The sequence below is a fragment of the Neofelis nebulosa genome, chromosome 2 (assembly GCF_028018385.1).
Source record: "Neofelis nebulosa isolate mNeoNeb1 chromosome 2, mNeoNeb1.pri, whole genome shotgun sequence".
In the NCBI taxonomy this organism is placed as follows: domain Eukaryota; kingdom Metazoa; phylum Chordata; class Mammalia; order Carnivora; family Felidae; genus Neofelis; species Neofelis nebulosa.
The window spans coordinates 90,928,559-90,955,884 of NC_080783.1; the positions used below are offsets into that span (position 1 = coordinate 90,928,559).

At 36.6% G+C, this 27,326-nt stretch overlaps 1 long non-coding RNA gene across 1 annotated transcript in view; it reads right to left on the reverse strand.

Moving 5' to 3' along the window:
• LOC131493067 (uncharacterized) overlaps window positions 1-27,326 on the reverse strand; it is a 71,764-nt gene that overhangs the window by 13,684 nt on the left and 30,754 nt on the right. The window lies entirely within an intron of this gene.

Below are 27,326 nucleotides of genomic sequence, written 5' to 3' on the forward strand. Positions count from 1 at the left end.
TTATTCCAGCAAGTAAAACTACTAATTCAACATTGAAACCAACACTTACATCATATTAGAAAATGGTTAACCTTCTAAGAATGCACTTGACGGGCTGGTGACTATCTGTGGGGTTTTTCACAATATGACACATGAAAAAAACTAAGAAAATGATGTCAAGAAAGATTTTCCTGGGAATTCTTCTAACTTAAGTATAATATTTTACAAACCTAATGGTAATACTGTCTTTTAATGTAGATACCTGAAATGTTACAGTGCCTTGTACACACTAAAACAGTTAAGAAATACAGCAATGGCTTCTTTGTGACTATTTCTAGTCACCAGGTATTTCTTACCTTGGTATTACCTCTTTTCTAGTTTGTGCTTCAAAGAATTCAGCTCACCCTGCCATTTAACAACTTTTCTATTGCATAGTATAGGTACAATGTAGGTGTCTTAAAACAAATTAATTGGTTGATCTTACCTTTTTAAGTTAACTTTAGTCAATGATGTTGAATCATGTACTTGTTACTGCTTTTGTTGTCTTGATAAAATCCTGAAGATTAACTTGTTTCTTTCATTTTCTTCTCAATAGACCATTTGCTTCTTTCTGTTATACCTTTGTTTTGTCTGATTTAATGACTATTTTGTTGATCACTTGTCTGCAGTTTCTATTGCTCCCACTGTTCTTTTCACTTAATTATTTGAGTGATTACACCATTTTCTCTTAAAATAGAGATTCATTTATAAAGTCCTGTCAATTACTGTCTCACACCTTTAAGGATGTTTGTTATAACAAGTAGCAAGATTTATTTCAGATTTCAGTCTCTCTCTCTCTCTCTCTCTCTCTCTCTCTCTCTTTCTCTCTCTCTCTCCTGATAAAAGTCTATGAGAATGAGTACTGAAACAATAGTGGATTGAAAAATATCATTTTGAAAAATTGCGGCCCTATTTTTGTTGCTAATAACTATAAAAACTCAACTAAGAATCAATCACAAAATCCAGGACTTAGTTAATATGCAAAGATATGGATGATGAAATGAGGCAAAAATACAGAATATAGAGGCTAAATTGAAATATTCTAAACCCAAATTTTTTAAATACACACAAAAATATGTGATTGCAGCATTCCTAACTTATTTGAAATATGTATCTAATAAAACTCAGACTTGTAAGTTCTCAGATAAGTATGTAGTACTGAGATTCTTTATATAGGCATAAATACATGAAGAGCTTTATGAGTAAAAAGTCCTTTGATTTGAAAAGCTTCCATGCCATTTCTAATCACTGAAAAGCAAGAAGTTATGGGTAGTGTATTAGGGAGATTCAGCCTCTGTCTAGTTCATAAATATTCTATGTCTACAACTTTGCGGTTGGTAGAAACATAGAAATATCATGTCTCACAATTGAAATTCCTGGTGGAGTATATCTATTCCAAGCCACCAATCTACTCTACATATTGCTTCTATATGGTAGAGGCAACTCTACCATTGTTTGAAGCAGGTGCTGGAAAACTATTCAGCCAAGCAAATGTTTTTTCGGGCCTCTTGTATCCAAGCTGAGACATGATTAACTCTGTCTTATAAAATGTGAGCAAAAATAATGAGTATCACTTCTTCAATAGGAGAGTTATGTTCTATGTGTCTTTCTCATGCTTTTCCCTCACATCATGGTAAACTTTTTGGCCCCATGTGGAAGAGCTCAGCATTATAAAATGCAAGGGGTCAGAATGGCTAACATTAACAACTCAGGAAACAACAGATGTTGGAAAGGAGGTAGAGAAAGGGGAACCATCTTGCACAGCTGCTGGGAATGCAAACTGTTGCAGCCCCTCTGGAAAAAACTAAAAGTAGAACTACCCTATGACTAAGAAATTGCACTACTAGAAATTTAGCCAAAGGATACAAAAATGCTGATTCAAAGGGGCACATGGACCCCAATGTTTATAGCAGCACTGTCAACAATAGCCAAATTATGGAAAGAGCCCAAATGTCCCATCAACTGATGAATGGATAAAGAAGTTGCGGTGTGTACATATATATAATGGTATATGTATGGGGTGTGTGTGTGTGTGTGTGTGTGTGTGTGTATACATGTAGTGGAATACTAATTGGAAATGAAAAAAGAATGAAATCTTGCCATTTGCAACAATGTGAATGGAACTGGGAGGTATCAGGCCAAGCAAAATAAGTCAGTCAGAGAAAGACAGATATCATGATTTCAGTCACATGTGGAATTTGAGAAACTTAACAGATGAACGTAAGGGAAGGGAAGGAAAAATAAGTTACGAACAGAGAGAGAGGCAAACCATAAGAGACTCTTAAATACAGGGAACAAAATGAGGGTTGATGGAGGATGTGGGGGTGTCAGTTAAATGGGCGATGGACATTAAGGAGGGCACTTTTGGGGATGAGCACTGGGTGTCATGTGTAAGAGAAGAATCAGTGGGTTCTGTTCCTGAAGCCATATATGTATGTATGTATACTGTATGTTAATTAACTCGAGAATAAAAAAAAAAATGCAAGGGTTCTGAATTGTTGAGTCTGGTTGGAGGAAAGCTAATAAGGTACATCAGTTCAGGTTGGTACAGTTTTTCTGTAAAAGGGCCATTTTGTAATTATTTTAGGGTTTGTGGACCACATATCTGTCACCCCTCTTTCTTTCTCTCCTCCTCTTCCTTCTTCCTTTTCTTGTTCTCCTTCTGAGACCTTTACAGATGTAAAAATCAGTCTTAGCTTGTGAGTCATTTACAGTCCGTGGGACAGATAAGCCCATGGTTCTAATTTGCTAATCCCTATATTAAACCACTGAAATTCAGAGGGTTTGTAATAGCTATGAGCATATTCAGATCAGTGCACTCTATAAGAGGGGTTGGCAAACTTCATCCTCAGGCTAACTGTGGCCTGTGGCCTGTTTGAATGCATGACATTTTATTTTGACACAGCCAGAACCGTTCACTTCCATAATCTCTACAGCTGCTTTTGCACTACAAAGGCAGAGGAGTAGTTGCAACAGAGGCCACTGTGCCCACAAAGACTATAATGTTTGCTCTCTGTACCTTCATGGACAAAGCTTGCTGACCCCTTTGTTAGTAACTTTGATAATAGTTTCCTCCTATCTAAAAGTATGTCTTCATTGGGGCGCCTGGGTGGCGCAGTTGGTTAAGCGTCCGACTTCAGCCAGGTCACGATCTCGTGGTCTGTGAGTTCGAGCCCCGCGTCGGGCTCTGGGCTGATGGCTCGGAGCCTGGAGCATGTTTCCGATTCTGTGTCTCCCTCTCTCTCTGCCCCTCCCCCGTTCATGCTCTGTCTCTCTCTGTCCCAAAAAAAAAAACAAAAAAAAAAAAAGTTGGAAAAAAAAAATTAAAATAAATAAATAAATAAATAAATAAAAGTATGTCTTCATTAATATGGCAGTTACAACTCTCAGGGCAGTTTGTTTTTCAACTTAATAGAAATTTCTCTCTCACGTTAAGACAAAATCTCTTTTCCTTTAATATCTACCATTGTAACCTCACAGCATAAGATGTTCCTCTTCTACAGAGAAGCCTCTCAAACATCGGGGTACTTCTGAGAAGAGGAAAATGAAGTACAGTAAAATGAAGTATCATTTGTTTACCACAGAGAGGTGTAGTTTACTGTCTTTTCCTTATAATTCCCCAAAATATTTGTTAGAATCTGAAAACGAAACAACCAGTTCAGACTTTCCTCAATTTGAGTGAGTTCTTCATGTATAAATCTCAAATTTTGAAAAAAAAAGGAAATATTTTCAGTTTTATGTTTCTACTCTGAGAGATGTTGCATATATTCCTTGTTGCAGACATTTAGGATGAGATTGTGTCATGATTAGCATTCAGTAGTGAGCCTGTGGGGTCAGACTGACCTTAAGTCTAAATATGACTTCATCGCTGATAAACAGTGTGACTAAGTTTCTTAAGTCGCTTATGGTTCACTTCCCTTATCTGTCAAATGGAAGAATTATTACTTAGAAACACTATCATAGAAATAGGTGTGTTTTGAAGATTAAAAGACAAAATGTGTGCGTCATGTTCTGCATCATTCCTCACACGTCGCAAATATTAAGAAAATTGTATTTATTATGGTGCTAATGTATACTTTCATTTCTTTTGAAGATAGGCATTAGAAATAGTCTTGTATTGCCATGTTGTCTGCACATACTATCACTAAGGAGCACAGTGTACGGGTTTCAAAATTTGTATTGAATTCAGTTAAAAACCAAGCTAACTGTCTTGCACAATTCTTTAGTTTTGTATTTATAAGTTCTACAATACGATTGTACATTTGTTTGTACATACGCATTTTTAAACACATTTAGTGTGGCTATTGTAAAGTTTTAAGCTGTTTTGAGAGCACATACAGTCCTGCAGACCGTCTCCCATTTGTTGCCTTCATTATTCGTCAGACTAAAAGGAGAGATTCTTAGAGTGAATGACAACTTAATCTAATGATACTCCATCTAAGGCATAATAGCTTTAACAACATTTATTGTATTCAACAAATATTCACTGAGTGTCTGCTCTATACCTCAAAACAGTTCTCAAATGCATTCTCTTGGAACATTCATTCTAATAGGAGAAATACAATCAACAAGTTAACAATAAATAAACAAGGGCAACATGGTAATGAGATCAGGGTTACTTTTCTGAGAAAAAAGAAGCCTCTTACCACTATGGCTGAGCTCAAACACTACCTCCTCAGAAAGAAGATAAATGCAAGAGCACTCCAAGCTAAGAGAACTGAAACTAAAAACTCCTTCTTGAGTCAGAAATGATACGTAGGGGAAAATAGCATCAAGTGCTAAGACGTCATCTTGGCATAGCTTAAAATTACTTGTTCCAACTGGCCTGATCAATAGAAAATCCTTTCTGTCAGAAAATATGTCTTCCTTTACCACCTTCCAGTTGTTTCTAGTTTAGTGTTTTAGAATTGTGCAATAATATAAGTCTAACCCTTCTAATATTTGTCTTCTTATTTTTTTAATTTTTTTTAAATTTTATTTTTGAAAGCGAGAGAGAGCAAGCATGGGAGGGGCAGAGAGAGGGGGGGAGAGAGAATCACAAGCAGGCTCTGCACTGTCAGCACAGAGCCCGATGGGGGTCTGGAGCCCACAACCTGTGAGATCATGACCTGAGCCTGAAGTCGGAGTCAGATGCTTAACTGACCTAGCCACCCAGGTGCCCCAATGTTTGTCTTTTTAATACCAAACTTCCTCATTTGTTTTCAATATTGCAAGGTAGTATAATAGGAAGTGTTCTGGCTTGCTTTGTTGTTAGATAAACACCACCTCTGATGTATATTAGTTTGGTACTCTTAGGAGAATTACACACTCTTTCTTAGCTACAATTTTCTCTTTGGTAAAATAAGGAAAATCGTCCCCAGCTTCCAGGAATATTGTGAGGATTAAATGAAAGTACAAAGATAGCACCAGAAACACAACATGTGTTAAATGAAAGATGGTTATAATGATAACAGTCATTACATTCTTTTACCCTTGTTTTATGGCAGCTCTCCTGTTTGCCAAGGTTCCTTTGAAAGCACAGGTCCCAGAATTTAATATAGAACTCCAGGTAGGGTTTGTTGAGGTCATCAGTTAAAACTATTGCATTCTTTGTCCTTTATACTTCACTTTTATTTTTTTTTAATTTTTTTAATGTTTATTTTTATTTTTGAGACAGAGAGAGACAGAGCATAAACGGGGAAGGGTCAGAGAGAGAGGGAGACACAGAATCTGAAGCAGGCTCCAGGCTCTGAGCTGTTGGCACATAGCCCAACATGGGGCTCGAACCCACAGACCATGAGATCATGACCTGAGCTGAAGTTGGAGGCTCAACTGACTGAGCCACCTAGGCACCCCTATACTTCACTTTTATAATTGAAGTCTACAGTGCTTTAAATGTTTTTGGGAAGTACAATAAAACCTTGGTTTGAGAGCATAATTTACTCTGGAAACACGTTTGTAATCCAAAGCGCTTGTATATCAAAGCGTATTACCAGAACATTGGCTCAGTTGTGATCATGTGACATTTGGTATCACATACTGCTTGTGTTGCAAGACATCACTCATTTATCAAGCTAAAATTTATTAGACATGTTTGCTCATCTTGTGGAATATTCACAGAACAAGTTACTTGTAATCCAAGGTTTTACTATATAGGATACTTATATTGCCCTCACTCTAAATAAATATTTTGATCTTGTTTGCATATGTTTGCCTTTTTTCTCCTTTTATGAACTGGAAGTTAGATTTCTTTTCTTTTTTGATGATGATGATGATGATGATGATGATTATTATTTGAGAGAGAGAGCACGCATGAGTGGGGAGGAAGAGCAGAGAGAAAGAGAAAAAATGTTAAGAAGCCTCTGTACTCAGTGTGGAGCCTGACACAGGGCTCAATCCCACGACCCTGGGATCATGACCTGAGATGAAATCAAGAGTTGGATGCTCAACTGACTGAGCCACCCAAGCACCCCTAGAGAGTTAGATTTCTTAAACTTAGATGGGAGCAACATAAGACAGAGGATAAAATACTGGCCTTGTGGCTACATCTGGCTTCCAATGCTGGCTTTGTACCTGTCCAAACTAGAGCAAGTTGCTAAAGAATTCTGAGGATTTTCCTCATTTGTTGAACATTGATATTAATAATTACTCTGCAGGATTTTGGAAAGATTAAACAGGATAATATATTTAAAATGTTAACATAAAGTGTAGGATATAATAATAGATCGATAAATGGTAGCTATCATTAACATTCTATTAAACTGTACTTTGTTAGTTTAATTGCTACTCTAAGTATCTCTCTTTTTTTAGATCCTTATTCTATAATCTCTATATATGTTTTCCACCATTTTTGAGTCAGGCATATCTACCATTTTACTACGTTTATGAGTACATGATTAATATGATTTTGAAGAGATCAAGACTAAGTGTAATGCCCCGGGATAATCCACAAAATTTTTCTCTATATGTGAACTAATCCACAAGTGAGTATGGACAGTCAGCCATTGCCAAAGGATACCTTTATTCTTTCAAGATGCATAAAGTGTTGATTTGTATATAGTCCAGCTTTCCTTGAATTGATATGTGATTATACAACAGATGGGTTGAGTAGATATTATTGTATAAATTAACTTTATTATCCTTAATTGGTGAAAAATGTTAACAAATTGCTATTTTTAATGACTGCTTTTTATTATTATTATTTATTTGCACAAATCACACTCTCATTTATTTGAAGTAAATAGCAATACATATGAATGGTCATTTTCTTGAAATCCCTGTGGCCTTGCCATTTGCAAAAGTTTCTGTTTATTCTTGACTATGGTCAAAGCCGTTCTTTATTACAACAAATTGTAGTAAAAGGACATATTCAATAAAACCTTTCTCATTCTGCCATGTAAAATTGCATGGGCATATTTTTATGCATTTTCATTTGCTAAATCCCCTATCAGAAGGTGTCAAGCCATACTATTAGATTTTGATGTAATTTATGTCAGTACTTACAATTTCAATAATGACTCTATTGACAAGTAGTACACTCTGGCACTTTGGGATTTGGAAAATGAGATGGGAGACCCATTCCAATTGTACCATAAAAGATAATCATAACTTTTATAAATGTATAAAAGAATAAATTGAAGTGAAGTTAAAGGAGTCTAATTTAAATTCTGTAAATGTTATTAAGCAATAATAATTCCAGATTTACCCCATCCTACTACCTTATCAAGATGACAGCATGCAAAATTCTGTTCTAAGGGGAAAAAATCAGAAAAATAAAAATTTTGAGAGGGAATATAGTATATTCTTGGTTTCCAAATAAAAAAGATGATCACATTGATTCTTTTGTTCATAATTTTTCTTCCTTGTAGAGACTCTTAGGAGACAGTAAAAGTAAATTTATGTTGAAATTAATTTTGCAGACATTTTTCAGTAATAATATATATTTTTATTTCAATTTTAAATTTTTTTTTTCAACGTTTTTTATTTATTTTTGGGACAGAGAGAGACAGAGCATGAACAGGGGAGGGGCAGAGAGAGAGGGAGACACAGAATCGGAAACAGGCTCCAGGCTCCGAGCCATCAGCCCAGAGCCTGACGCGGGGCTCGAACTCACGGACCGCGAGATCGTGACCTGGCTGAAGTCGGCCGCTTAACCGACTGTGCCACCCAGGCGCCCCTTATTTCAATTTTAAATGCAATTCAGTTTTTCAATTTTGAAATACAGGATGTCATACGTATTGGTAATTAGGTCTTAAAGGGGAAAATTGCTTTGAAGATGTTAATTTTAAAATCTACATGGTTTGCTTTTTGATCTTGTTTTTATCTTGTCATTTGCAATCATTTTATCAAATCCTTATTTTCTACTTTAAAATAAAATGTTAAAAAAATGAACAGTACTGAAGATTTAAATTTGAGACCTGATTGGTTTTTATATATTAACTTACTAATCATCTTTTTTCCTTTTAAATTAAAATTAGTTTGAAAGTGATTTAATAGTTTATAATTATGTCTTAAGATGTTCATAGCATTGCTGGGCAAGCAAATCCATTGTTAAGGCTTATTGGTATTGATATTGGTATTCTGATTTAATGAGACAATGTATGGTATGTGTGGTTTAGGGAGAGATGAATCTTCTTTTTCTTTAAGAAGAGGCTACAGTTGGGGCGCCTGGGTGGCGCAGTCGGTTAAGCGTCCGACTTCAGCCAGGTCACGATCTCGCGGTCCGTGAGTTCGAGCCCCGCGTCAGGCTCTGGGCTGATGGCTCGGAGCCTGGAGCCTGTTTCCGATTCTGTGTCTCCTTCTCTCTCTGCCCCTCCCCCATTCATGCTCTGTCTCTCTCTGTCCCAAAAATAAATAAAAAATGTTGAAAAAAAAAAAAAAAAGAAGAGGCTACAGTTTTCTATCAAGGCTAATTTTGGTTTAGATATATCTCAACTGAATGGTTTTTAACAAAATGTGCTAGAGAACATGAAATCACACACTGTATTTAAAAGGAAGCCAAAAAGAATTAATATAAGCTTTATTGATTTGAAATTCTATTAGCTTCATTGTTTTAAATCATTTACTTATTTGAATTAAATAGATTTCAGTTTTGACTTTCGTTCATTGAGCACCTTAAAATTTATTAAAAAGAACTGTTGGAAGGCTGCAGCTCATAGGTAAAATATGGGATATAATAATATTGGATAGTTACAGTAAATGGGCTGCCTTGAATTTGTAAGGTGAAGAAGTGAGTCACGTTCACTGTTGCAAACCTGTTCACCCAAAGAACTGGGCATATCTAGGTGTACCACAACGATTTTCTGAACATATCAATGAATGAATGAATAAATGCTAACAAATACATTCAGCAAAATATTTCCAGTAAAGGTAGCCTTAAATTTTCTGAGTGTGTGTGTGTGTGTGTGTGTGTGTGTACACATGTACACATTTTTAGAAGTAGAAGATGAAGAATCACTTTCATGATTTTCCAAGATGGTGATGTAAGATGTAAGATGCTCCTGGACTCACTTTTCTCTAATGGACACAACAAATCTATACAGCTACATGCAGAGCAATTCCTCTGAAAGAAATCTAGAAATGAGGTGAACAACACCTACACATAGGTGATTGAGAAGATACCCACATAAGTGGGTAGGAAAAGCTGAGACACACTCCCAGCATACACCCGACCCCTGGCACAGTGACATACTACTGGGTAAAAAACTCACAACTCTCAGCTTCTCCCTGAGGCATGAAGGGTTTGAACCCAACATCTAGCACCCCGACTTTTATGACTTTTACCTGATTGTTGAGCCCCCGAAACACCTAGCCTTGAAAGTCGACAGGGCTCACACACAGGAGACCCACAAGACTGTAGTAAAGAAGGAAAGAATACTTATCAGGCTTCTGAGGACTTGCTGTGGTTCTCCCCACAGGGCTCAGCCTAGAGGGAGCATATAGAAATGCCCTTCTTGTAGTCTTTCCTTGAAAGAGCTCTATTTGCATACTTTAAAAGCTGCTACCGGAGGGTTGGGCTTCTAACTTAGCACACATTTAGGAATCTGGCTGCAGTTCTCCCTAGAAATCAAGGAGGAGGATGTGTGCTATCTCCACATTTTCCTTTTACCTCACTGGTGACTCCTGGGAAGGAGCTTATGCACATGTCTGATGCCCTCACTTTTGAAGCTTCTGCCCTGTGGATGCACTCCTTGATTGCCTGGCTTTGGCCCAGTGGGGCTTGTGTTTGAAGGTCCCACAGCTGCTCTATAGCAGCAACAAAAAATAGTTCTTAAGCACTTACCCTTCCAAGGCACACTACAGCAGGAACAGATAGAAAGGTCCATTGCCCAGTATTTTCTTGAAAATATTAATTGAATACTTTAAAAGCTACTGCCTGAAGGTCCAGCTTCCAAACAGCCTGCATCTATGTGCTAAGACCTTCCCCTTTGGGAAGACTCTTGGCACACTCTCAACCACTGAAAATTATTAAAAATAAAATAGGCTGCTTGGACAACCACAAAGGTGTGAGAGATAACTAAGAGCTAGGGAAGGGTTGAATGATAAGGTTCATCTCTTACACAAGACCACTCCATCAAGACTTGGCATTGTGGCTGTTTTATCTAATATGCAGACACCAATACAGAGAGCCAAGGAAATTGAAGAAACAGAATATGTTCAAAACAAAAAACCAGATGATTCTGATAAAGAGTTCAAAATAATGGTTGTAAAGATGCTCACTGAGGTCGGGAGAACAATGCATAAACAAGATGAGAATTTCAACAAAGACAGAAAAAAAATACGAAAGTACCAAACAGAAATCACAGACTGAAGAATATAAGAATTGCACTAAAAAATTCAATAGGAGGGGTCTAACAGCATACTAAAAGAAGTATAAGGAACAGCAAACTCAGTAGAATTCATCCAATTCATCCTCTTTTGCTGAGGAGCAAAAAGAATGAAGAATTTAAAAAGTGCAAAAATATCTTAAGGGATTTATGGGTCACCATCTATAGGAACAAAATTCATGTTATAGGGGTCTCAGAGGAGAAAAGAGAGAAAAAGGAGCAGAAATTTTATTCAAACAAATAAATTGCATCAATTATAAATACCTATGAGTACATTTCACCAACGAGGTGAAATATCTGTACACTGAGAACTATAAGACATTGATGAAAGAAATTGAAGACAAAAAATAGAAAGGTCTTCCATGTTCATGGATTGGAAGAATTATTGTTAAGAAGTCCATACTGCCTGAAGCAATCTACAAATTCAATGCAATTCCTATCAAAATTCCAATGACATTTTTCACAAAAATACAAAAAAAATTCCTAAAATTTGCATAGAACCAAAACCAACCTTGAGTAGCTAAAGCAATCTTGGGAAAGAAGAACAAAACCAGAGACATCACACTTACTGTTTTCAAACTATATTACAAGGCTCTAGTAATCAAAGCGATGTGGTATTGGCATAAAAACACACACATAGGGGGCGCCTGGGTGGCGCAGTCGGTTGAGCGTCTGACTTCAGCCAGGTCACGATCTCGCGGTCCGTGAGTTCGAGCCCCGCGTCAGGCTCTGGGCTGATGGCTCGGAGCCTGGAGCCTGTTTCCGATTCTGTGTCTCCCTCTCTCTCTCTGCCCCTCCCCCGTTCATGCTCTGTCTCTCTCTGTCCCAAAAATAAATAAAAAACGTTGAAAAAAAATTAAAAAATAAAACAAAAACAAAACACACACACACACACACACACACACACACACACACACACACACACACACATAGATCAATGGAACAGAATAGAGACCCCAGAGATAAACTCAAGCATATTTGGTGAATTAATTTATGACAAAGAAACTAAGAAAGTACAATGGGGAAAGGATAGTTTCTTCAATAAATAGTGTTGAGAAATTGGACAGCCACATGCAAAGGAATGAAGCTGGACCACTTACTTACACCATTGAGAAAAAAATCTACTCAAATGGGTCAAAGACTTGAACATAGACCTAACATCATAAAATTCCTAAAAGAAAACATAGGTGTAAACTCCCTGACATCAGTCTTGTCAATGACTTTTTTGTATCTGACATCAAAATCAAAAGGAACAAAAGCAAAAATAAACAAGTGGGACCACTCCAAACTAAGAGTCTGGACAGCGAAGGAAATTATCAACAAAATGAAAAGTCAACCTATTGAATGGAAGAAAATATTTGCATATCGTATATCTGATAAGTAGTAAATACCCAAAATACATAAAGAACTCCTACAACTCAAGCAAAAAAACACAAAAATAACTCAATTAAAAAATGGCAGAGAAACTGAATAGACATTTTTTCCCTCTCAGAATAAATACAAGTGGTCAACAGGGACACAACATTATGCATCATCAGGGGAATGAAAATCAAAATCAAAATATTGCCTCATACCAATCAGAATGTCTATCTTCAAAAAGACAAGGGGTAACAAAGTGTTTGCAAACGTGGAGGAAAGGCAACACTTATGCACTGTTGATGGGAATATACACAAGTGCAGCCACAATGGAAAACAGTATGGAGGTTTCTCAAAAAATTAAAAATAGAAATACAGTATGATCCATCCATTTCCCTTCTGGGTATTTATCAGAAATGAACAAAATCACTATCTCAAAGTGGTCTGCGCACCCATGTTCATCGCAGCATTATTTCAATAGCTAAGGCATGGAAACAACCTAAGTATCCATTGAAAGATGAATAGATAAATAAAATGATATTGTGTATATAATATTTATATATTATAATAATATATATATGTATATGTGTGTGTGTGTGTATATATATATATATATATATATATATATATATATACATATACATATAATTCAGCCATACAAAAGAATCAAATCATGCCATCTGTGACAACATGGATGGACCCTGAGGGCATTATGCCAAGTGAAATAATTCTGACAAAGAAGGACAAATACTGTAAGATCTCTCTTACATGTGGAATTTTGTAAAATTGAGCTCATAGAAACAGAGAACAGATTCATGGTTGCCAAAGTTGGGAGTTGGTGGTTGAGGGGAATGGATGGAAGTGATCAAAAGGTACAAACTTCCAGTTATAAGATAAATAAGTTCTTGTGACATTAAGTATAGCATAGTGACTATAGTTAACAGTACTGTCTTGTATATTTGAAAGTTTCTATGAGAGTAAATCTTAAAAGTTCTTATCACCGGAAAAAAAAATTGTAAGTATTTGAGGTGATGGATATTTACTAAACTTATTGTGGTAATCATTTCACAATATATCCATATATCAAATCATTGTATTGTACACTTTAATACAATGCTATTGTGAATTATATGTCAATAAAAATGATATCAATAAAAATGGGAAAAAATCAGTTTTGTTTCTGATTTTTATTGACACAAAATCTCAAAATTAAGTTAAATGAGGATGAAGGGAAGAGATGGGTGAGAATATAACAAATTCAGACTTAATATTAACTCACAAGCATTTACACCATGACATACTGTACGTGTGTCCATTTCTCTAAGCTTCCTTATAGCCAGTGCAATGAGAGAAACTGTTAACCTGATTCTCAGTCTGTAGAGAAAACTGTCCCTTCAGGGGAAGCTGAAGTTTTCCTGAAACTTAGACCCAAGCGGAATTTCTCCCATGGGTCATTCAATAGAATTCTCTGACCTGAAACATGCTCTATTCAGATAGAATAAGATATTTTGTGGTGTTGTTTCTCATGGTAAACATAAAATAGGCAGCACAACAAGCGTAATTTACTGAATTTTGGTCTAGACGCACTTTGAATTATATTTTTATTTTTGATTAATTAAATGTCCGGAGCAGGGGTTTCCCCATATGTTCTGCATATTCCAAGAGATCCGCATAATTGTTTTAGAAGCTTCCTTCAGAGCGATGAGGCATGGAGCCAATAGACGTGGAAGCAATACAGGCAAGAAACACTTGGGTTCTGTGTAAAATTTAAGAAGTGCTTCTACTTTCATTAAAAAAAAAATCGAAAATCACTGGAATATAGAAACGTTAGACTTTTGGAGAATCATTCTGAAATTTTTGCAAAACTCAATTCCATTTTTTTTAATATAAAATGAGGAGTTGAACATTTAAAGCTTTGTCTACATGATCAGACACGTTGCAGTGCTAATTAAAACAGAGCTTTGTGTCTGTCAGTTTGATTGTAGACAAAGTGATTATCCTCTTAGAAAATGAATGCCCCTAACTGAAATACATTCCAGATTGGTAGGGTGACATTTTTTATAACTCATCTGCTGAGACCAAAAAAAGCATTCATAAAAAGAACCTATAAATTTTAAAAAAGGGAAACCAGTGACCAATTATTTATTAATATTTGATAAGCAAAAGCCACTTTGTAGACTGAGAAATCGAGAGAACAATGGTATACTTTTGAAGCATTTGTTCATGCAGTGTTCTTTTGAGCTGAAACTGCACATAAAAATGTCTGTGTGAAAGACAAAAGAATATATAGGTAATGGGAGTGCCTGGCTGGCTGAGCCCATACAGCATATGACTCTTGAGCTTGGGTTATGAGTCCAAGCCCCACGTTGGGTGTAGATTTTAATTTTAAAAAAGTAATCAATATACCAAAGTGGCGTATTTAAAAATAAAATAATATATAGGAAACAACAGAGGAGTTTGATGCTTAAATAGTAAAGGTTTATAAAATATAAACGTGTTTGTATACATGTAAACATGCATGCATATGCATAGCCACATACATAAAATGTATTTTATATGTAGTATATATTCATTCCCAAATTTTGAAAAGATAAAGAAGGTAATAAAAATAATCCACAGGTAACCACCAATGAGAAGTATTATCTCTTACATGCACTGTTACAATCCTGATTTTCTATGTATATATCTATTTTATAGAGTTGAGATTTTCTTTTTAACACTATTTGTAAAACATAAAGGTTTTCTTTCATATTAAACATTTATGAACATAATTTTAATGGCTATGTAGCATACTATTCCATGGCTATAATTTACTGAATAATTCCCTTGTTTTGTGGCATTGAGCTTTTACGATTTTTAAATGTTTATAAAAACGCCATTTAAGGATTTTTTTTAGTATTTGTAGGCATTTTTGTGTTCCTGTTGTTTTCATGCAGTGCTTTCTGAAAGCAAAAATACTGGAATATAAATCAAAAGTATTTATTAGTCATTCATAGATACCATTCAGTTAATTTCTGGGAAACTGTAATCCTTTATAACACACCTGCTATGCATCAGGATACCCATTTCACTGCATGCTCATCAGCATTGGATGTTGCCCATGTTAGTTTGCACATTAAAAAAGGGGGTGAGTAATTTGTCTTTATACTTACAAGTAAGGTAAAATATACTTTCAAATTATATCATTCAGTTCTAGCTTTTCTGAACTGCATGCTAATTTACCCATTTATGTATTTGAGTCTTAATGTTTATCTGCTCATGAGTTTCTAGTTGTTTTAAATAGTAATTTTGAAATTAATGGAAAATATATTTTTAAAAGAATTGGGAAATATTTTAAAGATGCCATTTTGAGTTAGGTTTAAAAGAAATATAATAACAAAGTTTGCATTGCATCAAGATAGTGTAACTTTTACAACTTCTACATTTTTATGATCTAACACGTGGATAAATGAATGTCTTGAGCTGTTCCTCTGTCATCTTCCAATTTCAATAGCAAAATTCTAAAAGATAAAGAGTAATAAATACTTTTAACATGATCACAATTTTTGTAGAATGTACTAAACTGCATAATATTTGCATTCAAAGTTTTCAAAATCTGTTAGTGCTGACTTTCTGTACTTGTCTCTCCTCACTTCAAGAAATACTCTTGAAATAAAATGCATCACGAATTGTGGCTTTCCCTAGATGAGGTCCAATTTTTTTCATTTATAGTAATTGGCTCAATGGAATAAAACAGAAGCATAATTAAGGCATTGGCTACACCAGAACGTCTGTATCTGTAGAATAAAATATTTGAGCTGTTACCCATTAAGTTGGCATGAATACCCAAATGCTTCTTTTTTTCCAAGATACAGTCAGTGATTACAAATACGTATCTTCAGACAAATCAATTCCATGAGGAGTAAGTGGGGATGTGGTGGATGAAAAAGTGTATATGGTTAGATAAACAGCCAATTCTTTGCATCTTTGAAAATCCAATGTGTTATTTGAAAAATTATTAAAGAAGTAGTACAATGTAGTGGCTAAGATTATGGTTCAAAGTCAGGTTCCTTCAAGAAGTAACTGTAGAAGCTTAGACAAATTATGTAATATCTTTTGGCCTCAGTTCCACAGGGTCAATAATCTACTCAGAGTTGTTTTATCTCTCCATGCAGGAATTATGCATGCAGATGAGTTTATTCTTTACAAATGTGGTCATAGTAAAAAGCAAACAGATTTTTAATGTTCCATAAATAAAAGAATATTGAAATGTGCTGGAAAATGCATCATCAGAATAAGCAAGTTCTTGGGGCACCTGGTTAGCTCATTCGGTTGAGCATCGGACTCTTGATTTTGGCTCAGATCATGATCTCACGGTTTGAGGACTGAGCCCCAGCCCCATGTCTGGCCATGCTGACAGAGCGGAGCCTGCTTGGGATTTTCTCTCTCCTTCTCCTTCTGCCCCTCCTCCCACCTCCCGCCCATGTACTCTCTTTCTAAATAAATAAATAAATAAATAAATAAATAAATAAATAAATAAAATAAAAAAGTAAGCAAGTTCTTTGGAAGAGGGTATTCATGTTAAGTCATGTATAAATTTAATTTTTCCAAGATGAAAATAGATTCGCTATCTTTGCTAGAATTTCATACTTTATTTTGTTTCATATATGAAATATAAGTGTGAGTGTGTCAATATATATGTACACACTTTCAGCTGGATGGAGGTGGGAGATATTTTGCCTTTTATTTCTTAGTTTATTATAATCCCATGTATGTTATATACTCCTTGAGGCCAGAATTTTTTTTGTTTTTTTCCAGACCAGAACAGGGTTCTCTAGCATGTCCATTAAACCTAGCTGAGGAACGCAGAGTTACAAATGGGCTCATATTGATTAATGAAGAAAACTGTAGCCATAAATGAAAAGTCTTAGCTGTCAGCAGCATTTCCTAAGCTGGAGGTAGTGAGTTCTATCAATTCTCTATCATCAGTTATAGTACTTCATAAAACATGGTAGTTGGGTGAAGAAAGTGGGTCATATCACTTTATATTCTCTGAGGACTTGCAAGTTTTAGAGCATCTTTCTAGAACTAGTACTATCTATAGCATTACTTTGAAGCTTCAACTTAACGCTGATCTTGTCCAACCCACCTTAATTTGTTTCAAATAAAATGGAGCCTTTGAAAGAATAGCTTGTGAGACAGAAAAGGATTAATTATACCAGCAATTCAAAATGTGCTACCTTCTAAATCAGTGAATCTCTTTGTCTTGATTATTTTAACAAGGCTTTCTTCATTTACATAACTTTCTTCTTCCTGCTGTCAGTCCAATTACCTTATTTTCTTGTTTTATGACTCTGCTAATAGGTACATCATTTATAATTTATAAAACGAGCTCCCCTATTCAATTTTATTTGTTTTTGTATTCATCTCCCTTTTCCTTAAATGCCATTTGGAAATCAGGTATTTCTAATGAAATTGTCGCTTTCCTATCAATATGACTCATTCGAATTCTCACTCAGTAAAAGCTGAGGCCACTGAGACCTTTGTGTTAGTGCACCCATTTTAAAAAATGATTTAATTTTGACTTGTTTTAAAAATTAATAGCAGCACTGAATTTCAGGCTGTAGTCTTGTAATTTCATGTTTACCTGAAAAAAAAAAAAGCTGAAAAGTGAATGGCCTGATGAATACTATGTTGGCAAAAGAAAAGATATTCTAATTTTCAAGACCAGACTAGCTCTGTGTGGCGTAGGTAAACCAGCTTTTCACTTTGAGATCTGTCACACTCTGGGCTGCCTGAGACTGATTGAGAAAATAATTTAATAAATGAGTCGCCAAAGTCAGGGGCGCTGGGTGACTCAGTCAGTTAAGCCATCCAACTTCGGCTCAGGTGCTGACAGCTCAGAGCCTGTAGCCTCCTTCAGATTCTGTGTTTCTCTCTCTCTCTCTCTGCCCCTCTCCCATTCATGCTCTCTCTCTCTCTGTCTCTCAAAAATAAATAAAAACATTAAAAAAATAAAAAATAAATAAATGAGTCACAAAAGCAAGTTCAATGAACTTTAAATGAAAGGACGTGAGAATGGATTTCCTAGGGCGAGTCTGTCCCATGTCACCAGGACAAGAGCTGTCTGTCCCCAGGAGTGGATCTATAAAGTGTCTTTCTAGGAGGGGCTGTGCACGTGTGCTTGAGAATGGAACTCCATGATTAACCACACACAGTGCCATGCCCACTGGCCCTTCCTTCCTCCTGCATTTGAAGAAATCACTCTCTATTTGATGACTACCCATAGCAAATACTCACAAATGTATTCAGATGAATTCAATAAATGTATTTAATTTGGATCCTAACATTCTCCAAAGTCAAAACTATTGGTTTTCTTTCCCATTTTTTAACACTTGGTTTGGCGTGATGCACCCTAAGGAAAGTATATTACTGAGTTAAGACACTGGAGACAAGTGTAATAAAAATGTTTTTCCTTTTCAAATTCTGTCTTACTGAATGAAAAGGGGTGGGGGGAATGAATAAAACATGCATAAATCATATTTTCACAAAGGAACCTCCCAATTAAACTGATGGTAAGGCATAACAAAATGCAGAATTGTGAAAAAGACCAGGGGCTGAAAAATTCTGGTCTTCTCAATAGATTTTCTCAAAAAGCTTTTGTGATAAGTCTATCTGTCAATCAGAATGAAAATAAAAAATAAGGACTGTATGGAGTTTAATCATTTATATAGCAATTAAGTTAATCAAATACTAACAGTATATTATAAAAATGTTTTCTAGTTATAAGTTTTTTGAAAAAATATATTTCTCTGACCCTTGAGAAAAAAAGAATATTGTTAAAATAGCATTCAAATATTTTAAATATTTTTCAAGTAGACAGAAAAATACTTTTGTCCTTATAACGGCTTGCAATTCCTCATCAATTTCCAAATTTAAATAATTCTAAAAATTAAAGTAGGCTTTTATTTGGATCTTTCTTTTCTCAACTGCTGTAAGCAGACTGTACCAGGGGGTAGGGGAAGACAGAAAGGGCATTTTCTGTAAAGTAAAAGTTCTAATGACAAGGACATCTGCTGTTTGCTCCGGTATGCATGAGTCTAGAGTGTTCCAATACTGCTTCTTTCATTTTATTTCCTCCTCTCAGATTACATGTTTCAATGGTTTCTAAATCTTTTTCCTCTAACAGAGTTATGGAAGAATGTGAATGTATACAGGGAGGGTTTGCTGTCTGTATGGGTGTAGCTCATCTGACTGTGGGAATCATATTATGCTATAATGAAATGTAAATATGTGTCTGATGATACATTTATAGTTAGGACAAATAATATTTTACTATTCCACGTTTAGTTTTGAGAAAGTGTATGAAGTTTTGTCAAGAATATCTTTGCTTTTGGGGTACCTGGGTGGCTCAGTTGGTTAAGCCTCTGACTCTTAATGTCTGCTCAGGTCATGATCTCACAGTTCATGAGCTCCAGCCTCCAGTTGGGCTCCTTGCTGATGGTTAGGAGCTTGCTTGGGATTCTCTCTCCTCTCTCTCTCTCTCTCTCTCTCTCTCTCTCTCTCTCTCTCTCTGCTGCTCCTCTGCTTGTGCTCTCTCTCTCTCTCTCAAAAATAAATAAACTTTAAAAAAAGACTATCTTTGCTCTTCTTCACATACAAACATGGTTTTGATTTCAACTCTGATGCTTATTTGCTGGGTGAATTGCTTGAGCAATCATTTAAGATCTCTGAGCTTTAGTTTCTCCATCTGTAAAATGGGGATAATAATACCCATCCTGAATGATGCCTTGAGGACTATCGAACATCTATATTTATATTTAGCATAATGCATAGTGTCAAGGAAATGCTTTACAAATGGTAGTTTTCATTATTTTTTGTGGTGGTATTTTTTTAATGTTTTTTTAATGTTTTTTTAAAATTTATTTTGAGAGAGAGAGAGAAAGAGCATGAGTGGGGGAGGGGCAGAGAGACAGGGAGAGAGAGTCCTAAGCAGGCTTCACACGGTCAACACAGAACCCACTCCAAGGCTGAATCTCACAAACCATGAGATCATGACCTGAGCCAAACTCAAGAGTCTAACACCTGACTGAGCCACCCAGTTACCCCATAAATGTTTATTTTTGAGAGACAGAGAGAGAGGGAATGGCAGAGAGAGAGGGTGACAGAAGATCTGAAGCAGGCTCTGTGCTGACAACAGAGAGCCCGATGTGGGGCTCGAACCCACGAGCTATGAGATCATGACCGGAGCTGAAGATGGACACTTAACAGACTGAGCCACCTAGGTGCCCCTGTTGTGGTATTTTTAAATGAAAATCTTTAACATATGAAAGATATCAACTAGCTGGACTACTTTTCCCACTTGAAGTTTTCTCCACCTGTTAGCAGTCAGCATAGTGATTAAGCATGCACACCCTGACTTACATAGTTTGTGTTCAAATTCTGGTTCTAACATCTATTGTGTGCTCTTGAAGAAATCCTTAAGCAGTTTTGTGCTTCAACTATAAAATGAGAATGCCTTAGTTCTTATTACCTTATTTGATGGTTGTAGTGATTAATGAGATAAAACAAATTAATAATCAATAAAAGTACTTCCTAAAAAATACATCCTTGCTAGAATGTAGGCCATAGGAGAACAGAGGTCTTATTTGTCTCGGTTACCACCACATCTCTGCCATTTGAATGACACCAGCACATTCAGTGAATGACAATTTGATGAATGAAGAGACAGTGCCAGTCACACAAAACAGTCATTGTCTGAATTAGCATTCTTCACATGTTCTTTCCTCCAGATCTGTGTGTTCTCTTCACCATCATCTTTATACTCAATTCCCAGCTTTCTGCTCTTGCCTATGAGGAGCCCCTCCACTGAAAGGATCTCTTTCTTTCTCTCCACCCCAGCATAACCGGTTCTTTGAGTTCCATATGAAGTAGAGCCTTCTTAAAGAAGCCAACCTTCTAGTTTGTCTCTGAGGTTTTGAATTCTGATTGTGTTCACTTGGTATTTTATGTATTTTTGTTAACTTCCTTTGCCTAAAGTATGGTGTTGGGAGATGGAGGAGAACTTTGTCAACTTTGTACCAATGACTTGGTTCATGTATTAGTTTTTTATTGCTGTTGTACCAAATTAACACAAAGCTGGTACCTTTAAACAAAATGAAGTATTTATGTTATAGTTTAAGAGTTCAGAAATCTGAAATGGATCTCACTGAGCTAAAATCAAGCAGTCAGTAAGGCTATGTTCCTTTCTGAAGGCTCCAGGAAAAAATTAATTTTCTTTCTTTTTCCAGCTTCTAGAGGCTTCCCTCATTCCTTGGCTCCTGGCCCCCTGCCATCTTCAAACCTAGAAATGGGCAGTTGAGTCTTTCTTACATCACATCACTCTGATATGGACTCTCATGTATCACTCTTGCATATTTTAGGACACTTGTGATTACTTTGAGCTCACCTGGAATAATCTAGGATAGTCTCTGTAATATAAGGTCATCTAATTAGCAATCTTCATTCCATCTGCTACCATAAATTTAATGTCTCTTTCATGTAACTGAATGCATTTACAGGTTCTTAGAATTAGGGCATGGGCATTTTTGATAGATCATCATTCTGCCTACTGTAGTTCATTATCCTTAAGATTCTCCTTTATAGTTATCTAGGATTACCTGACTGAAAGCTCAGTTTGCCATCTCTGGCACTAGTTTGTTCATTAGTTAGGAATGATTTGGGCTCCCGAATTCTAGCATTTAAACAACTCAAACATCTGACTCTTGAGATCTTATTCTGTTTCTTTGATGAAGGCCTCACCTGGCAGCCAATTTCCCACACTGGTGGCACTATTTCAATTCACCTAGTCAGTGTTTGTGCCTAATATCTTTAAGACTAACCACTCCCTTGTTCTAGAGTTTTCCTCCCCAGAGTGAGTTCTACCTCTACTCTCTCCACTGTGATTGGGACTCCAATTCATGTGACTTCTGTATATGACTGTTTTCAAACTCCTAGTTACTTTGTTCCTAAGTATCTGTCAGGACATGTGCCTGTGTGGTTTTCTGAAGTGAACCACCTGCTTTGATTAGTATCTCCTCTATTACTGTGTGTCAAATTCTAGCTTCAGGTGGCTACAGACATTTTGGATTATGGTACCTGAAACTTTCTGATTGGTGAGTTCATCCAGACTTAAGAAATTCCTCACCCCCCAGATGAGTCATTGCTAGTTTTTTTTGTTGTTGTTGTTGTTTTGTTTGTTTTTTGTTGCTGTTGTTGGTTTGGTTTTGTTTCTGTTTTTGTTTTTGGTAGAGGGGAACATCTTTAAAATTCTCACTATAAGGAAAATCTTTATTTTTTGACCATGTGTATATCTCTCTCTTCCAACTTAAAGTTTCTTCCTTTGATTCTGCTTTATCAACAGATTTCCACCCACTCTCTATCCCCAGGTTCAGGAGTACTAGTAAAGCAAGAGAGGAATCTGGTACGCAAAATTTAAGGACAAATCACCGACAGGATCATGCAATTGCGAGGTCAGCCTTTTCACTTACTGAGAGTAAGTGTCTCCTTAAATTTTGCATTTAAGCTCTCTCTTGCCTCATGCTAGTCTAGGCTATTGCTTCAACCTTCAAATTTAATTACATTTATTATTAAATCTTTACTCTCTCTACTCACTGCCTCATTTGTCATCATAGGGGGAGAAAAAGAAAAGTTACGCTGTACCCCACAAAGGAGTGATCCCTCAGAGCATGCTTCCAATGGGAGCATGATTTGTCAACCCTGACCTCTCACCATGACTTGTCAACCCCATCTTCTTCTACCATAAATTATCACCATCAACTTCGCACACCACAACCCATCATTCCTGACTTCTCCAACATGATCTCCAACCTCAACTTCTCCTACTATGACCTTTCACACCTGACTTCTCCTACTATGACTTCCATGTTTTTCTATTAAAACATTTTCTGCATTTTCTTTAGGGATGTTCCTTGCCAACACTGAAATTATATTGTGATACTTCTTTTAGATTTTTGGTTTTTAATTTTTTTGACTGAATTTGAGATTTCATGGGTAAGAGAAATAAGAGAAACCACCATCAATTTTAATTCCCCCAGAACTTGGAAAGTCAGGATAGAAGGCAGTTCTTTCTATACCTTCCTTCATCTAGGTGACTTCCTCCATTCTGTGCTATAATAAATCTCCCTGTTAAGGGCCCCTGCTGTACTAAACTTCTACAGTTCCCTCCATTTTTCTGTCACTTTTTATTCTTCTCCTGACATTAATTTGCTCTAATGAAACTCTTTGTGCTTTGTGCTTATAGAATTATTTACACAGGACAGAGACCCAATATGCTGCCTGTCTGTGAGATTTTCTCCAGGATCATGATGTCCTAAATTTTACATTAGTACTGTGATAAAAGTAGGTACTCTTATTTAGGTCAATTGATAGTGTAAGGATAGTAGCCTTTTTTTTTTTTTTTTTTCATTTTAGGACCATTTTAATGATTCTTATCATGATGGACATATTTCAATTATTGACCATTTATATCTAATTTAAATCCTTCAAATTTGCCTTCTCTCAGGAATCTATAATTGATTTATTGGATGGGGGTCACCTGGGTGTCTCAGTGGGTTAAGCATCTGACTTTGGCTCAGGTCATGATCTCAACATTCGTGGGTTTGAGCCCTGCATCAGTCTCTGTACTGACAGCTCAGAGCCTAGAGTCTGCTTTGGATTCTGTGTCTCCCTTTGTCTGTTTGCCCCTTCCCTGCTCATGTTCTTTTCTTTCTGTCTCTCAAAAATAAACATGAAAATTTTTTTAATTGATTTTTATTCTAACATTAAATGTTGTAAGTTAACCCCATAGTGACCCATAAAAATGGTGAGGTATCTTCATCAGTAAAAGCAGAATTACTTATTAATATATCCCAAACTCTTTTTTTTAATTTCTCTTGTTTGCATAATTTGAATGTCAAGCCTATGGTCATGAACTGACATGACCTGATTTCATAGATTCTTAATTTTCTGGTCATGTCAGTTCTTAAGTAACATCAAAGCAACATAATTTTCCTAAAATTTCTAGGGAGAAAAAAAGGGCATGCAGCATGCTCTTACTTCAAAATTCCTTCCTTAGATATTTTTACAGTTGCAAAAAAAAAAAAATGGGGAGGGAGGAAGAAAAAAGAAATAGCAATGCTCTTGTTGGGAGAAAAGATCTTGCATATTCAGAGATGCTTCTAAAAATGCTCAGAACACAGAAAATTATATTTGATAGTTACCTTTTTAAAGGTTTTCTCTTTTTGATGCTATTTCAAGTGTTTTGGGAGAAACTCTCAATTAAATGTTAGTTGATATGGAACACTTTTGCATCTGAGTTCAGTCAGAGAAGCATGGCTATTGAGTATGAAGGGACTAAATGACTTGGAATAAGATACTGCATAAGATGGGAGAAACGGAAATCTGGTGGTGTATTTAAAGAATAACAGGAAGGTCATTAGCCCATCCTCCTGAAAACTAGTTCAGGTGAATGACTCTACACTTTCAGCAAAATCCAAAGAGCCAAGTACACCCAGGGGCCAAAGAGGGATGACAAAAGTGGAGCTCAAGCAGAGGTCTTTGGAACTTGGCCTCTGTTGGTGTTATTTGTGTGTGTCCACAGCCGAGCATGTGGGGTGAGCCAGGGCCCCTGCTGGCCAGCAGAAGGGAGAAGCACAGATGGGACATACAAGAAAAGAGCATTTGTCTGTCATTGCATCTGACTGCAAACACCCTCTGAGAACAATGTAGCTGCATGCACACCTCTCAGATCTTGTGCACATTGCTTTTGGCCAACTCTGACCTAGATGCACAAGGGAAAGAGGGTCCTGGCAAATGTGGTCTGAGAACCTGGTTAAAGGGCACCATCTAGCATGCTCTTCCCTATCTCTTGCTAGTCCTTGTTGTCTCGAGAGTGCACCCGTGGGCAGTGACAGCAGACACTGCCAAGTGCACTGGCAGAAGCTGTGTTGTGGGTTGACCCGAAGGACACCAGGAGAGGTCGAACCTGTGATTTCTTTTAGAGATAAATGCAAATTGAACCCAAATACCTTGAATTTATGTGTAATTTCATGAAGAGATTTAGTCATTTTTGCCACTTACTTCCTGTGTGACATGGAGTTAATCTGTAAACTCTCTGTATCTTGGTTTTGCTTTTTTAATATGGACTTCATATTACAACTATCTGTCTTAATATAGGTTCCCTGGGAGGAGATATGGAGGTGAGTTTTTGCATAAGAGTAATTTATTAGGAAGTATTCCCAGGAAAAGCTGGCAAGGGAATGAAGCGGGGTGGGGGGGGGGGCGATGTGGGGCGAGGAAAGAAAGGGGAAGAATGAGTTATCAGTACAGCATAGAAGAGGGGCTGCTTCAGGCCCAGAGGGGGTCTCTGATGACAATGGCTTCACCTTAGAGTTGACAAGGGGACAGAGAACGGGAAAATTTAGCCTCTTCACCGTTAGTCATGGGTTAAGACTACCCTGGGGGAATCTCTGTAGAACTTGCTTCTCCCTGTGAACAGGCAAAACAGTCTGGCAGCATGAAGGCAGGTCTGTCACAAAGAGGTACAGATAGTGGCTGTTGATAGTGACCACAGGGAAGCCAGTGTGCAAGAAAATGGTAAGAGGATTTGAGAAAATATGCTTAGAGTGCTTGATATCTGCTATAATACTTGAAAAGATTTTTGCACAGCCTTAATAAAAAATACCTATAAATATTTAAAATACATAGTTAGCTAACACAGAGTAAACACTCAATAATGTGTAACCAGTGGTAAGAGCAGCAGAGGTAGAGGCATCGTTGAATGGAGGTTATCCCAAACAAGCCACCTCATATCATCATATAAGAAGAGGAAATTATCATTGACAAGACTGGCATTGTCAAAAATAGGAGTGATGTTGGTAAAGATATGCACGCTCAATGAAAATGTGACTCTGGGGTGGGGGGGCAAAGTTGATTCTGACTCGGCAAGTTACCAAAATATGCTGTAAAGCTATTGTAATTTAAACACTTTAGTGTTGCCATGGGAATTGACAAATAGATAAATGGAACACAATACACTGCAAAGCAGACCAGAAAATATATAGCCGTATATTCCATGTTAAAGGAAGAACATTAAAATGGTAAAGAGAGGATGGTATTCCATAAATGGTGTTGGAATTATTGGGAATCCATTTGCAACTAAAATTTTAATTTCAATTTTTATTTCACACAATGTATGGAAATAAATCTTAAATGCAATTGTGATAAAGATATTTAAGCATTAAAACAAAATAGAAGAATTTTGTGATGAGATCTTCCAGAATATAACAAAAATCCAGACATCATCATAAAAATTCATGGCAGATTTTACAACTATTTGTTTTTAAACAAAGTACAAAATAACATTCTGGTATAAAATATTTGAAACATATGTAGCAGAAAGAGGATTAGTATCAAAATGTATCATAGGTGTGCCTGGGTGGCACAGTCCGTTAAGCATCTGACTCTTGGTTTCAGCTCAGGTCACGATCTCACAGTTTGTGTGTTCGAGTCCCATGTTTGGCTCTGTGCTGACAGTGCGGAGACTGCTTGTGATTCTCTCTCTCTCTCTCTCTCTCTCTCTCTCTCTCTCTCTCTGCCCCTACTCTCTCTCTCTATCCTCTCTCTTAAGGTAAACCTTTTTTTAAATGTATAATAAATTCTGGGTAAGAACATGAGAAGAAAATTAATAGATGAGAAATATGGATTGTAATATACCTAAAACAAACCATTAATCAATATATGCAAAACTCAAATTCTATTGTAGCAATGACAAAATATGAGATGCAATTTTTTCATCCATCAGATGAACAAAATAATAAAGTTTGTGGAAAGCGATGACACCAAAGTGGTAAAATAGGTAGTCTCTTACTTTGCTTCCTTCACAAGAAGAACAAGTAACAATTATTCAAGAACATACACCCCTGGGAGAATGCTAGAGCATGGGGTGAGGCTAAAGCACCCCTATACCTCAGGGACCAAGACAGACTGCATTAGAGAGTAAGAGGCTATAGGCTGACCATATTGACCCTCCCCCAGCACAGTCAGCACCATGGGGAGAGAACTCTTCTGAGCCTCTGGTTGCTCCTCTGGGAGAAGAACCCGGGAGGGACCACCAGCCCACTCCAGCAT